This window comes from Syzygium oleosum, unplaced genomic scaffold, assembly GCF_021117445.2.
Source record: "Syzygium oleosum isolate NSW1041296 unplaced genomic scaffold, Sole_v2.1 Sole_v2.04, whole genome shotgun sequence".
Taxonomy (NCBI): domain Eukaryota; kingdom Viridiplantae; phylum Streptophyta; class Magnoliopsida; order Myrtales; family Myrtaceae; genus Syzygium; species Syzygium oleosum.
The window spans coordinates 13,027,364-13,042,726 of record NW_026607488.1 but is presented as its reverse complement, the minus strand read 5'-3'; the positions used below and the strand labels follow the sequence as shown (position 1 = coordinate 13,042,726).

At 42.9% G+C, this 15,363-nt stretch overlaps 1 pseudogene; it reads left to right on the top strand.

Annotated features, from left to right (window-relative positions):
- The first annotated feature begins 928 nt into the window (after nucleotides 1–928).
- LOC115679379 (disease resistance protein L6-like) lies at nucleotides 929–12,556 on the top strand (annotated as a pseudogene).
- The last annotated feature ends 2,807 nt before the right edge of the window (nucleotides 12,557–15,363 follow it).

The following is a 15,363-nucleotide window of genomic DNA, read 5'->3' as shown; positions in this document are numbered from 1 at the left end:
ACGTCCTTTTGAGCAGTGAGATGTCCTTCAGATGCTTAGAATGTAGTCTTCTTCTTCGTGATCCAACTGGTGACAGCAACTTGATTGAGACGAAAGTCACGGGACGCGCAAAATGGTGAGGGAGTATATCATACCAGGAAGTTAGAGTCCATAAAGACTTGAATTATATAATCAGCTGAGGATGGATAATCACTGTTTAGATGATTGACCTAGTGTTATGATAACGTTAGGGTACATTGACTTTGTTGTGTACATTCATACGAATTGTTGCACCCCTTACAAATACGGTGCATATCCAATCCAATACAAAAACATATAAGTAGGAAGAATGTATTTTTATGGTTGCGTCTCATGTCAAACCATGACCGAATTCCTTTATACGGGAATGAGAACACCATAAGTATCATAATTTTTGTACGGCACTCACTTTGAGTGGCATAATTTTTTTTCGACAACTTGAGTGTCATAACTTTAGAAAAGCATAATTACTGTTATGTTTTCTTTTCAGCCTTAATAAATTTTTCAATCTAAACTGCAATTAAAGGTAGGAGGAAAATGGGGTCGCTTTGGTCATTGTTGCACTCTTTATTAACTTCACAACCACTTGCGAAAGAGAAAATAAACAAAAACCACGTTAGTCTTTCCCATCACTCAAATTGAACGGATTTGACGGAGGTTTTGATTCTACAACGGACAAGTCTGAGGATTCGATTATCCAATTGTATTTCATGACATGTTTTAGCACTTTGATTATACCTATTAAAAATTAGTGGAAAGTTGGTTCATTTAGAGCCTCCGGTTTTAGACAGGGTTGACTCCCGTGGATATTTATATTCAAAACCTCTCACTTTTCCGCGGAGCCACTCCTCAACTACATTTTCTTTTACAGAGGAGAGGAAGAGATTGAGATCTACTAAGAAAGTTTCCAATGGCAAACTCAGAGACGAGAGGGAGCAGCGAGTACCAAGTGTTTCTAAGTTTTCGAGGACCGGACACTCGTTATGGATTTACTGACTGCCTCTACCATAGCCTGGTAGATGTCGGAGTCTGTGTATTTAGGGATGAAGATGAACTCCGCATCGGCGAAGTGATTGGTGGGAACCTTTTACGTGCCATCAACAACTCGATACTCTATATGCCCATCTTCTCTCGGACTTATGCTTCCAGTAAATGGTGCCTCCGTGAGCTTGCGCATATGGTAGGCAAGGTGTCTGAATCAGAGGGGAACAAAAGTATCCTCCCAATTTATTTCGACGTGGAACCGGATGATATCAAGCTCAAGACTCAACGGTTTAGGAAAGCCTTTTTGAAGCACGAGAAGGAGTTTCCCAACGAAGTTGAGGCGTGGAAAAGAGCTCTTGGAGAGATACACGAAATCAAAGGATGGAACATGAAGAAGAACGAAGGGTAAAGTTCTTTTCAGATCCTCAATTATTCCTTTCTTGTTTGGCAGAAACTCTTACCTCATCAAGTGGTTCCATTTCTTTGAAGAAACCCATGGTATGAGATACACCGCTTTTGTTTAACCATGTCTGATGGTATGGTATTAATCTGACATTTGCACATTTATCCAAATCACTGTGGAATGTCAAGGCTAATTACACCCAACTGATTTGCATAATAGTACTGCATAAGGCAGATGTCCAATCAGATTGATTGTAAATACAATTATTTGAGGTTGATTGGGATCTTCTAAATTTCGGCATTGGTATCTTAAAGTTGCCCCTCAAGAGATTTGACGCGTCGTCATTTGACCAATTCAATCACTTGGATTCATTCATCATTTTCCTTTTCTTCTCTCTTTCTTTCTTCAATCGCTCAAATTCATTTAGTGTGTCCCGCATGGTAAAGAAATTTTGCTGATTTTGTTAGAATTAAAGTATATAAGTGTGATAATTTTTATACCGATTATCGATTTTATTTTTTGGCTATGAAAAGAATCACGCTCTCATGAATTTCACTAACAAGGCCCTACGTCTTGTCAAATACTTCAAGGTGCATTTCTCACACACGAACAGACTCGGCCACATATACACGCACCCCCGACAATGAGGCTCGTCCACCACCCACATCCTGTATTGTTTTGCTAGCTAATAGATCAAACGCTTTTCTATGTGCCAGCCAAGGAGCATTTATCAAAGGGTTTGTTAAAGAGGTTTTGGATATCCTGAAGATAAAACATAAGTACGTGACTGAACATTTAGTTGGACTTAATGATCGGGTAGAAGACTTGACGAAGTTATTGGACATTAAATGTAATGATGTGCGAGTGATTGGAATTCATGGAATGGGCGGTATTGGTAAGACGACCCTAGCCATGGTGCTATTCAATCAGCTGTCTTCCCACTTTGGAAAGAGCTGCAGCTTCCTTGAGGCTGTTCGAGAACATTCATCGACGACAGAGGGCATAATCCAATTGCAGAAGAAATTACTATCTGACATAGGTGGTTCTGGGTCTCTGGAAACAATTGAGGACAGTGAACGGGGAATGCAAAGGGTTGGTGGGACACTTTGCAATAAAAAGGCAGTCATCATTCTGGACGATGTTGATCATATGGAGAGCATGAAGAAACTAACAGGAAATTATTCTTTACATTCAGGATCTAGGATAGTTATTACAACAAGGGATACGACCGTTTTACAAATTAAGGGATTTAAGGGAAAAATTCTACCTTATGAGATGCTAAAGATGGATTCTGGCCATGCACTTCAGCTCTTCAGTCGTCATGCATTTGGCGGAGATTTTCCTTCGGATGATTATCGAGGGCTTTCGAATGGAATTGTCTCAACTACCGGGGGGGGGGGGGGGGCCGCGCTTCCTTTGGCTTTGAAAGTGATAGGTTCATTAGTTTGTCAAAAAGACAAGACATTTTGGGAAGAGACGTTGGCCAGGTTAAGGAGTATACCTGAAAAAGAGGTTGGAGAGAAGTTGAAAATTAGCTATGATGCCCTAGACGAATATCAACGGCAAATTTTTCTCGATATTGCCTGCTTCTTCTCCAATAAGAATAAGACCAAGGCAATTTACATGTGGGCTGATTGTCAGTTTTTTCCTGAAAGAGGAATCGATGTCTTGTTAGCAAGTCCTTGGTAAAGATATCAGAAAACAATAAATTTTGGATGCATGACCAACTTATAGACTTGGGAAAGCAAATTGTTTATCAAGAAAGTCCAACGGACCCTGCAAAGCGGAGTAGGTTGTGGAGTGCAAAAGAGGTCCTCGCAATTGCAAGAATGGATAAGGTAAAGTAAGAAACATCCTATTTCCAGATAGAAACATCCTTCTCCTCATCGGTGCACCCCAGAACTTTGAAGGTTTTCTCCAGTTCCTCAATCCATCTTGGCGCAACCTCGGGGTCACCGCGACCATGAAATTTAGGCGGCTTCAATTTCATAAACTGTTCTACTAACTGGGGCATCTGTCTAACCCCGGCTGGCTGAGCCTGTCCAGCGTTAGCTTGATTCTCATCTACCGCAGCAGCGGCTACATTATCTCGCCCTTGAGTCTGCCTATCCAGCACGTTCCCAATCCTTTCTAATACTCGCAGAACTCCTTCCATACGTGGATCTTCCACGGGTCTAACATCAACTTGGGGGTCTACTGCAGCTCCCATATTAACTCCCAGATTGTCTACTGCTCCTACTCGAGCACGACCTCTACCTCGGATTCCTCTTCCTGCACCCCTTCTGGGAATTCTTCCTATACCTTTCCCCTCGCTACTCATCTTGGTCACTCGATTCTACGACTACCTGCTATAATTCCACAAAGGAATTAAAGATTTAAATGAATCTATCCCAGTCTAAGTCCTAGGCAGGTATTAAACAACAATCAAGCAGTCAGCATGCGGCTTAATAAAAACTAGCCAACTCAGCACCCAAGGGATTCACATACTCACCTCAGGTCCTGCCGCACCTGCACTTACGGGTCACACAATCACAATTCAAAAACAATCACAAGCTGTCAGGAGATGCATGTAGCACACGAGGTCACCCTACTGGCTACCCAGGGTCTCATCGCTCCTTATCACTCCAAACCTCGACCAAAGGAATCGAGCTGACCTTGCTCTGATACCAATTCAAACGGGGATGTCACGCCCCGTACCCCATGAAGCGTGAGCATCCCACCTTCGGTCGATAAATTGCGACGTCCCAGGAAGAGTCGCCGACCCACGCCCATACAGAGATCAAGCACAAGCGGAAATATAAAATAAACAAACCCAGACAATTACAATATGAGCCAAGGATAGCCATCCAATAAACAACGATCAACGCAGAAAATATGTACATACTTATATTACTATTTTAAAACTCTTTTTACAGTGTTCACGACAACCAAAAAGGAAACACCAACAGTGGGAATAACCCAAACAGCCACTTCTCCGTTCTGCTCCATCCCCACCGGGGTGCATGCTCGACGACCGCTGGATAAAAGGCGGTATTCCAAAAAGAGGTGGTGACCTCGGCATCCTACTGCTGGGGGTCTGAAAAGTTTCGGTTTACACAACCGTGAGACGAATCTCAATGAGTTCAACCCCTAAACCTAGGCTAGGCTAGCATTGCAATCTCCTGACCGGAAACAAACATTTAAAATCATAACACAACCATAATCATACAATTCTCTGACCCTGCAGGTTAGACAGTTCAATATGTAATGATCACGGGACATACGTGGCGCACATTATCACACGTACGCCAATCACATGCTCATACACCGAGTCTCACACACTCGCATGCTATTCAATGCATGTTTATGCATGCAAATGTCATTGGCATGCCATGCACATTTCTTTGGCCCACTGGCCCACACTGGCACACTTGCCCAATTAATTATTATTACGACTCGAGTCATCAATTTTTCATGGCCCGTGCGTCTAGCTCGCTTCAAAGTGCATGAGGCGCAAGAACCGATCTCGGCCCAGGTGTCTCTAGCCTCGCTTCAAAGTGCATGAGGCGCAACACTGTTCTCCTTGCGAACCGAGCCCGCTTCAAAGTGCATGAGGATGGTCGCCTTCCGGACGTACCGGGCATCGTCCTGCTTCAAAGTGCATGAGGACGGTATCGACCCGAAGGTCCTTAGGTGATCACACAGCTCATTATTATCTGAACCCAGCGTATAACGCTTCAGGGTATTTTAGGTGATCACATGCTCATGGCAGACACGCATGCTCGCACAATTTCATCACATGCCTCACTCTTGGCATACGCAATGCGTGTCCATGTTATGCAATGCAATGTACCACGAGCACCAATATAATTCAGACACCCAATGTCACAACACGTGCTTAATTGTCCCAATTAATACCGTGTGGCCTAACGTGCGATTCACAAGTTAGTAATTCATTGCAAACCAAACAATGGCCAATCACACTCCACAAAATTAGCCACACCACATACGACATAACAGTACGAAATCAACCATAATTAAGCACAATTGACGTACAATCAGTCAACCCGGGTACACCCGGCAATTTCACCAACGAGCTCCTAAATTGGTCATTAAACCCTATTATCCTCCCCAACGATTCTCATTAATCCACTAAATTTTTCCGATAATAATTTCTACCAATCAACTCTCAACCCAGTCTGAAATACACACTGCTATTATCTAAGCCAGTCCAAAATGCACCGATAATATCTAAACCAGTCCAGAAAAACGCATTAACAGTCCTAATCCGGGTTTAGGAATTTTACTCACCTAATCCAAAGGTCACGACGACGGGGAATGGCGGCCGATCACTGGTGAACAGTGCAACCGGCGGCGAATTCCCGGCGACGATGAACAGTAACCCCCGTACGGACGGCGTGAACAGTACCTCCCGTACGGACACTGTACGGACAGGCGGGAACGGGTGGCCGGCGAGGTGCCGGTGACGGCATCGACGACCGTACGGTCGAGATGAACAGTGACCGTACGGACAGTGAACAGTACTGTACGGTCGCTGTTCGGACGGGGCTGAACGGCGACGTATGGACGTGCTGGAGGCCTGGGTGTCGACGGAATGGTGATCGGAGCTCCGGCGAAGCTCCGGCAGTACTGTTCACAGAACAGAAAATGAGAAAAAGAGAGAAAAAGAGGGGGAAAGGGAGAGAGAAATGGACGAAACCGAGGCTGAGCTGAGGCGGGGGACCAAGGGTGTCGACGGCGAGGCACGGCGGTCGGCGGCGTGCTCCGGTGGCCGGCGGCAAGCTCCGGCAAGGCAAAATCAAGAGAGAAAAAAAAGAGAGGGGGAGTGAGCTACGGAGGAGAGGAGGCTGTTCTGGCCAGAATGAGGGTGAGAGGAGAGAGAGAGAGAGTTTATCTTGGTCAAACATCTAGACTAGGGGTGCCATGTGTCAAAAATCAAGCCAATGGACAATTTTGCCCTTGATCCAAAGGCTAGGATTTGCCCTAATCCAATAATTTAGGGGTGAAATGGTCTTTTGTCCCTAACCATGGTTGACCAGACCTGGTTTAACCTTAACCAACCTTGGTTAAACCCCTAATTAAGAATAATTTTCGAAATTACTCAAAAATGGCCTAGGGGCATTTTCGTAATTTTTCGATCCCGAACCGAAATTCCAATTTTCGCACATACGTGTTCCATATGTGCGTGGCCAACATAATATGGCGTCAGAATCGCGAAATTCATCGCGCAAGCCCTCGAAAATCCACGTCGAAGTTTCGGAAATAAAATAATATTATTTTTCCAATTTTTGTCGAAATTCCAATTTTTGGCCAAAACGACTCCTGGTATGCGTGGCCACCCAAAAATGGCGTCGGCCACGAAAAATAACCTCATTTGGCCTCGAAAAGCGACGCTGGCATCCCGGGGGCAAAATCGTAATTTTTCACCCCCGGACCGAAATTCCAATTTTTACTCGTACTAACTCCACATGTGTGTGGCCAGCGTAATATGATGTCAGATTCCCAAAAATAGTCTCTTAAGCCTTCGAAAATCGATACCGAAATCCGGGCCCAATTCCGTGAACAAAACCCGCTAAACTTTCAATTTCAGGGTCTCTCACTAACGGGCGGCAATTTAGAGATTACGCGTATCGACCTAGGGCTACCCGTATCTTAATGGTCTCGATCATTGAGAGAATGAGAAATTATCACTAGCCCCAGAGGCTACGATCGTTCGGTTTAGGTTCAGGACTGATCGGCCACGTGCACTTTTCGGTCATGCAGATTCACCTGCGATCCGAGTGTACAACGTTGGCCTTGGCCAAACCAAATCCGTTACCTTTCCTAAGATCGGCCCACATTGGTTCAAAATATTCCCTCAGCATCTCTCGCGATCGGTATCCGTTTCACGATAGGGTCCCCGGTCCATGTACCGCTTTCTAGTTAGCCATGCCCCATTGGTTAGTATCCCGAGAGCGATCAGCTCTGGGCGAGACTTACTAAAATGAAATGCGAATAATATCCGTTTTATTGATCCCGGACTTACATCGAAATTCGGGCTGTTACATTGGGTGAGTTCAAGATAAAAAAGTGTGAACGCCTTAGATATTTGCCCGACGAAATTGGGGGGCTGGTGATGCTGAAGAGCTTGTCATTAAGGGACTGTTCTGGGTTGAGAGAACTTCCAGACTCAGTGGGGTATTTAACATCATTGACAGAGTTGGACTTATCACATACAGGAATTACCAAACTCCCAAATTCCATCAAAGGGCTAGTGAACTTGCAGTCTTTCATTCTAAAGGACATTGAGATTAAGGAACTTCCCAACTCCATTGGAATGTTACAATCATTACGTGTATTGGTCATATCAACTTACAGAGCAAGTCAGTCATTCGATCTCTGGAAGTTGCCCAGCAATATTGGCATGTTGAAGAATCTAGAAGAGCTAAATCTTGAAGGACGGGAGGAGATGAAAGGTGAAATTCCCTTCGAAATTGGACAGTTATCATCTCTAAGAATCCTAAATTTAGGACGGACCCGTACTTGCAGAATTCCAAGGGAAATCAACATGCTCCATCACCTGCAAACACTAGACTTAAGTCGTTGTAACGAGATCCAAGAGTTGCCGGAGCTTCCTACAGGTTTGACCTGTCTACGTCTTCAATCTTCATCGCTGCTCTCAGTCCCCAACTTGTCCAACCTTACTAATTTGGTTGAATTGTGACTAAGTGATGGTTCTGATGTCAGCCACACATCGAACTTAAGCACAGATTGCAACTTAGGGTGGATTGGGCGATTATCGAAACTGATTGTGTTGGAAATGAATCTTCAAAACGTCACAGCACCGCCTACCGAGTTGGCTGCCCTTTCCCATCTAAAAGAGCTCACTTTGTCTGAGCTAGACCTGCGACCGCTTGTGCAGCTTCCATCTTCTCTGTTACACTTACGGTTACAATTCCGTAGCACCAACTCAGCAGGGTCACCCTGCTCCTACTTGAGATTGAGAACTTTGACGACTTTGTTGTTCTATTTCTGTGGAGTGCAAGACATTCCACTCGATGGACTTCCACAACTGGAGAAGTTAACTGTTGATTCCTGTGAAGTGCTCAAGAGGTTATCCATTCCAGCTGGCTTGAGGAAGCTACGACAAGTATACTTGTCTGGTTGTCCAGAACTTGTGGAGATCCAGTTCCCTGGTGCATTGGAATCATTGGAGAGCCTACGCATTGACACCTGTCAATCTCTTGAGAGGTTTATATATCTTTCGGAACATCTAGGCTGCAACAATACAGGAGACATCGAGGTACACAACAGATTACAGTCTTTGAATGAGTTGGCAATTCTTGTGGGACTAATATCCCTTCCATCAAGCACCCTTATGAAGCTGAGACGTTTCGCTGTTTTAAGTTGCCCAAAGGTGCTTGAGATTCAAGTTGTGGATGCTTCAGAATCGCTGGAAGAACTTTATGTTTACGACTGCGAATCTCTGGAAAGATTAGGTGGTTTATCAAACTTGAAGATCCTGGAGTATTTTCATATCGAAGGATGTGATGAGCTAACTTGTGTCGAGGGCCTTGACGATCTCGGATTTCTGAAATACTTGACAGTCAAAATGTGCATGTCATTGAGAAGGTTGATTGATGTATCTTGCACAAAAATACCCGATCATTGCCTTGTACTAATACAGGAGTGCGGAGAGTTTATCAAAGATTCATGCTACAGCGAGAGAGTAACTTTAAAGCGCTACAGAGAGGACCTTCTTCTCAAAACATCACACAAGGTGCGGCATCTTCTTCATTAATATACATTGACGTGTATGCAGATTTAATTATCTTTGTGACGTCTGAAAATGATTTATGAACCTAGCTAAGGGATGACTGATTCGTGGTATTTTCGCTTTTCCAACTCCTATGTCCCATGGATCCATTTTAGGTTTCTTCAGTAACGTTTAGGATGCATGCTTCGCCAGTTCTTGTGATACCGGCAAAAAGACACGTCTGTGCGTTTAAAACTGGGAAGTCAGAGTGTGATTTAATCTACATTCTAGCAAATAAATATAAATCCTTGAGAATAAAGAAGAATTTAATTTAAATTTAGGAGACATGTTTTTTTAGTTGTGATTGTTGTATGTGGGGCACTCGTAAAGTACCATTTTGCCGATGTTCAATAAAAATATGAATCATTAAATACAGACAGGATATCAATGAAACATTTGGACCAATAATTGAGATTGAAAGTAGTGTTGGGAAGAAGGTAAAATTCCAACAAAGAGAAGAAAAACACATTTTCATGGCCTTGAAGCTCCTGAACAAAATGCGAGCTTTGGTGATTTGGAATTGTCAAGCAGGATGCTTCATGTTTAAATTTGTGAAAAGTTTGACTTTGGTTGATGGAGCTTCAAATTGTCAAGTGTACTGCTTGAGCAGGAGGTTCTCGTAAGAGCTTCTCATAGAATTGTGTATGCAGCCAAGTCTACTCGAACAGGAAGAAGGAAAGATGGGGGTTGGGTTTATTATGTGACCGTGCTTTCATTAGGAAAGAGAACGCTCGAAACAACTTCAGTTTTTGAAGTGTTTCACGTGAAAACCGCGTTACATACCAACCAAATTCATCTTCAACTGAAAATGAAAACTCATAAAATTTTCTTGAAACAAACGGGTCCTATACCTCCCGATAGATGTAAAATTTAAATTTACATTATGTCCTTATCAAATGTTCAAACATAGATAAGAAAACCCCATAAATATTCCACTCAGTACCGAGAAATTAATGCTAGATCTATCTCGGCAACTAATAATTATGCTGGTGCCCACATAATGAGTATGATTATCCACTCACTATGCAAAGTTTTCATGGTGATTCCATAAACGAAACATAAATAATAAATAAAATAGATGGCTTGATACTGTAGCCCAATATATAGGTGGTTTGGCTCTCACTGTTTTACTTGTTATACCACAGGTGGAAGGTGCATTCACAATCATATTTCGAGTTGGCGCAGTATTTCCATTCTATGGTGAAGAGTTTGTAACTTATGGGGGTATCAAACAGACTTTTGAACAGGTTGCCCCTGATTCTGTAACATATAGAGGATTGACTGCTGTAGTGAAAGGTTTAGGCTATAGCTTGCAGAGACTATGGTACGAGGTGCCAGGTACATTCCAAACATCGGTCGCAGAGATTGAAAGTGATGAGCAAGTGGAGGAGATGGTGCTACTAGCATCTGAAATGAGATTGATTCATTTGTATGTCAATGGAGTGGTTAACGTTGAGTTGGCAGGACTAGGCGAGAAGGATGGAGAACATGAGACAGAGAATTTTCATTCTGACGAGGATGAAGTGGATCAAGGAAAATATTCTTCTGTAAGTATTATGTTTACTTACGTCCATACTGAATGTTCAAAGTTAGATAAGAAACCACAAAAAAATTATTCATATTCCACTCAATTACAGAGTAATTAATTCTAGATCTGTGCCTGTAACTAAAAATAATGTTGGTGCCCATATTATAAGTATCTATTACACAAAATTTTCTGGGGATTCCATCAACGAAATATAAAGGGTAAATATCAAACATAGTCCAATGTATATGTCGTTTGGCTCTCACAGTTGTACTTGTTACATCACAGATGGAAGGTGCATTCACAATCACATTCCACTTTGGCGTAGTCAGTGAGAGGTCTGTAATGGTCGGGGGCATCGAACAGACTTTTGAACAGGTTGCCCCCGATTCAGTGACATATCAAGGATTGACTGCTGTCGTGAAAGGTTTAGGCTATAGTTTGCAGAGAATGTGGTATGAGGTGCCTGATCTGTTGGAAACATGGGACGGAGAGATCAAGGGTGATGAGCAAGTGGAGGAAATGGTGCCACTAGCATCTGAAAGAAGATTCATTCATTTGTATGTTGAGGGAGATGTTGACGCTGAGTTGGATGGACAAGTTGAAGGCGAGGAAAATGGAGATCATGAGATAAAGATTTTTTATTCTGACGAGGATGAATTGAGTCAAGGGGAATATCCTTCGGTGAGTATTTTGTTTACATACTAAATGTTCTAAGTTAGTTATATAAGAAAACCACATAAATATTAGTCGTATTCAATTCAATTACCGAGTAATCAATTCTAGATCTGTCACTGCAACTAAAACTGATGTTGGTGCCCATATAATCAGCATCACAGTTGTGGTTTGGCTCTCACAGTTGTGCTTGTCACATCACAGATTGAAGGTGCGTTCACAATCACATTCCATGTTGGGGGCATGGAACAGACTTTCGAGCAGGTTGCCCGTTATTCAGTGACATATGAAGGATTGACTGTTGTCGTCAAAGGTTTAGGCTATAATGTGCAGAGAATGTGGTACGAGGTCCCTGGTCTACTGGAAACATGGGCCGAAGAGATTAAGAATGATAAGCAAGTGGAGGAAATGGTGGTGCTAGCATCTGAAACAAGATTCATTCATTTGTATGTTGAGGGAGAGGTTGATGGTGGCTTGGGGGGACAAGGTGAAGGTGAGAAGGATGGAGATCATGAGACAGAGAATTTTTATTTTGACGAGGCCAAAGCGGATCAAAGGGAATATTATTCTGTAAGTATTTAATATCTACCCTATCTTTAGCTGCATCTGTGAACTTATCTGTGGAACTTTAATTATGGTCCAGGTCAAGACCGGCAAAGTACCTGCTAGAGGTTCTTCAAGCTCAGGAATGGGTCCTGCAGATGGAGTCAGAGAGAGGGGCATAGCTTCAAGTTCAGGAAATGGCACAGCTTTGAGTTCAGGGAGCACTAGAGGTTCAAATTCAAGAAAGGGGTTCGAGTTCGGGAAGCGTTTTGTAAAGTTCAAGATGCCAGCATGGTTTATGAGATCTCCGAGGAATGCTCCATGGGAGTTCTGATACGGTTTAGTGGTAATTGCTTTCTGATGGTTTTCAGTGGTTGCATTTCGTCAAATAGTTTCCGTTGGTTTTCTCTATTTCCGCAAACTTCTAGCCCATGATGCCATGATTCTACTCTCAAGCAGTTGCTTTTTCCATACGATGTGTTAACTGTCCCATCACTCTGCCTCTACACGATTGTTGTCTTGTGTCCTTACTGGAGTAACTGTTCCCTCCAAAATACATGCTCATTTCTCCTTGGTCCTAATTGCTTTGTCAATTTTGAACTTCATATTCGTGCTTCGACATTCCTTGAGTGATTACTTACCAGTTACTCCATCACTTCATCTCAAGTTGGTAACTTATCCTTATGCCTCTCATGTTTTTAAAGCATTTTAATGGTATGCTCTCTTTCTCCTATTGATGCCCATATCCATTCCCGTGGCTACTGACTGCGCATGAACGCATGTCGACAACTAAATATGCATCACCAATATGAATCAGCTCCTACGGTCGTTGACGGAATGCCACATGCGTAGTAATGTTCTCATGTGATTGTCCATGCTCGCGTGTCAAGCACGTGCTTGTTCATGTCAACGACTCAACTATTTTCTGGTGTAAACATATTCCCCCTTTTAAAAAAAATTACAAGAAAAGCAATACCTTAACGTGTGCACCCCCCTTCCGTAGGCAGCTCTAATGTGCGCATTGTCCTCCTAACGCTTCGTGCTTTGCGCTTAGTCAGCCAGCTGGTAACGCCCTGTGATATTCCGACACATTGCCCTGATCACCTCTGGTTCGCAAATCGTTATCATTATGGATCGTTATCTTTTTAAATCGTCGTCTTCTGAATTGTTACCTATCTCGGGAAAGTATATATGTGCATGGAGATTTTATGTCTTCTTCATCCTCAGCCTTAAACCCTACTGTTTCGCACAATCTAAAACCCCCCGATCTTTCTACGTTTTGCTTTCCATTGCTCTCCATGGCTCCTGATTCTCTCAAGTACTATTCAGCAGATTACATCGGCCAATTTGACAAGCTACGAGAGGATGAGCATCGCGACAATTGCTGTTTTAATCTTTTGAATGTGCTTGATGGGTTTCCCAGTAAGTTTTGACCCTTATCTTAAGAACCACTTCCATATCATTCAATCTCTCAAACCTTGTTTCCCTCGAAAAAGCGAGGAGCTGCATTCCTATTTAGAGGCCTTCCATTGTGGACGTTTGGACCACGAGCCTTCTCGATTCAGGGATTTTCCTTCCTTCAACCGTGGATTTCTACAAGTGGTATTTAAGAATGAAGGCCAACGCTCAAGTACAGTCCATTTGGGAAAGGGCTGGCATCGATAACTCTCAAATTTGGAAGCTTCAGCTGGGACTTAAATCCAGGTCTTTTAGACGCTGCAATCAGTTTTTGGTCTCCATCAATCAATTGTTTCTTTTTCCCTTGGGATCCCATGTCGATTACCCTGTTGGAAGCTTATGCTATCGCTGGTTTTCTATCTTCCGGCACTCCCATGAAAGATATTGGTCGTCCAGAGCTCCTCAAACTTGTCGAGGTTGATGACTATATTCTTTCTTACGAACAGTTCTTGCGAGGATTCTGGGTCATCGATGCTGAGCACGCTGCCTTCCTGTTGTTTTGGCTTTCTAAATCCGTTCTCTTTTATCCAGCCCTTAAAATATCAAAGGATCTCCTTGGTATTGCTCCTGGTCTTGTTGCAGGTACACCGATTGCCTTGGTACACTTGTCCTGACTGCTTTATACAGAGGCTTCACTCATGCCTCCCTCAGCCATGCGGTCCAAGGCAGAAGCATTTTTATAGTCCGTGTTGGCTTCTTCAAGCCTGGATTGCTCTGAATTCGCCGTCTTTCTTCGGCGATTAGACTCGTGTTCTTCCCTGTTATCATCAACTTGATTTGCAGCCTCATTTACTTAACTTTGTTGGTTGTCGATTGCTTAGTCGTTTTCCATTACATGTTCCGAGAGATATATCCCCCTGTCAAACAATTTCTTCGACAGTTCTTGGAATTTGAATAGGATGACTTTGACTTTCTACCTTACACTTCCCATGGTTACTTTCATCTCTATCACTTCCACCCTCCAAGGAAGTATTTCAAATTGGGGGTTAAGGTGGTTACTCCTATCAAATTTTCCACTAAGATTGTTGATGAAAGGAAGATTCTACCATGGGTTCGAAGTATATTCTCCTCAATATTACGCTAGGCAATTCGTATTGGCGCAAGCTGTGTCTATACCGATCCTATACTCTTTTAAGTTTCCTTTTATGAGCAAGCATAAGTCTCAGGAAAACGAACCCTTCAATTGCTGCACTGAGCTTATCAACATAATAATTACTCGGTACGCTCTCGACATCGATGGGTTCAGTCCTGAGCCTGATTGTACTACTGGATGGGCCATCTGGTGGCATTCTTTCTCTATTTCGGACGAATTTGACAGGGCACTTAGAAACCACCTTGGATCGAATAAAGGCATATCGTCCCCGTCTTAAACAACCAAGCACTGAACAGTTGAAGAAGAAATCCACTGATCGAGGATGTCAAAAAGGACCTTCCAATCAAACAAAGTTGCAGGAAGCCGTCGGTCGAGAAAGCTCTTCTAGTCAAAATTTGGATTTACCAACGGATGAAGACGTGGACACCGACCTTCCTCCGTGGCACAACCAGCGATGACATGAACAATTTTTAATAATATTTTTTAGAATATTTTAATCATTTTTTATTTTTTTCTTTTTTTTTCTTTTCCTTTTTTTTTTCTTCTTCCAAGTTCGGCGCGGGTCACCGGTCGACCCTGCTAATCACAGGCGAGGGCCGGCCAACTCTCGCTGGACATGGAAGAAGAAAAAGAAAAAGAAAGAAAGAAAAAAGGGCAAAGAATAATTAAAAAATTCGAAAAAAAATACTAAAATATTATTAAGAATTGTCCACGTCAGCGCCGGTCGTCCTTCATAGCACTACCGGCGTCCACGTCAGTGATTTCCGGTTAAAATCAGATAGATAGACTCATTTGGCAAAACATGAAAATGTTTAAGACTTAATTAGCAAAATTGAAAAATTTATGACTGGATTGACAAAAGTGCAATA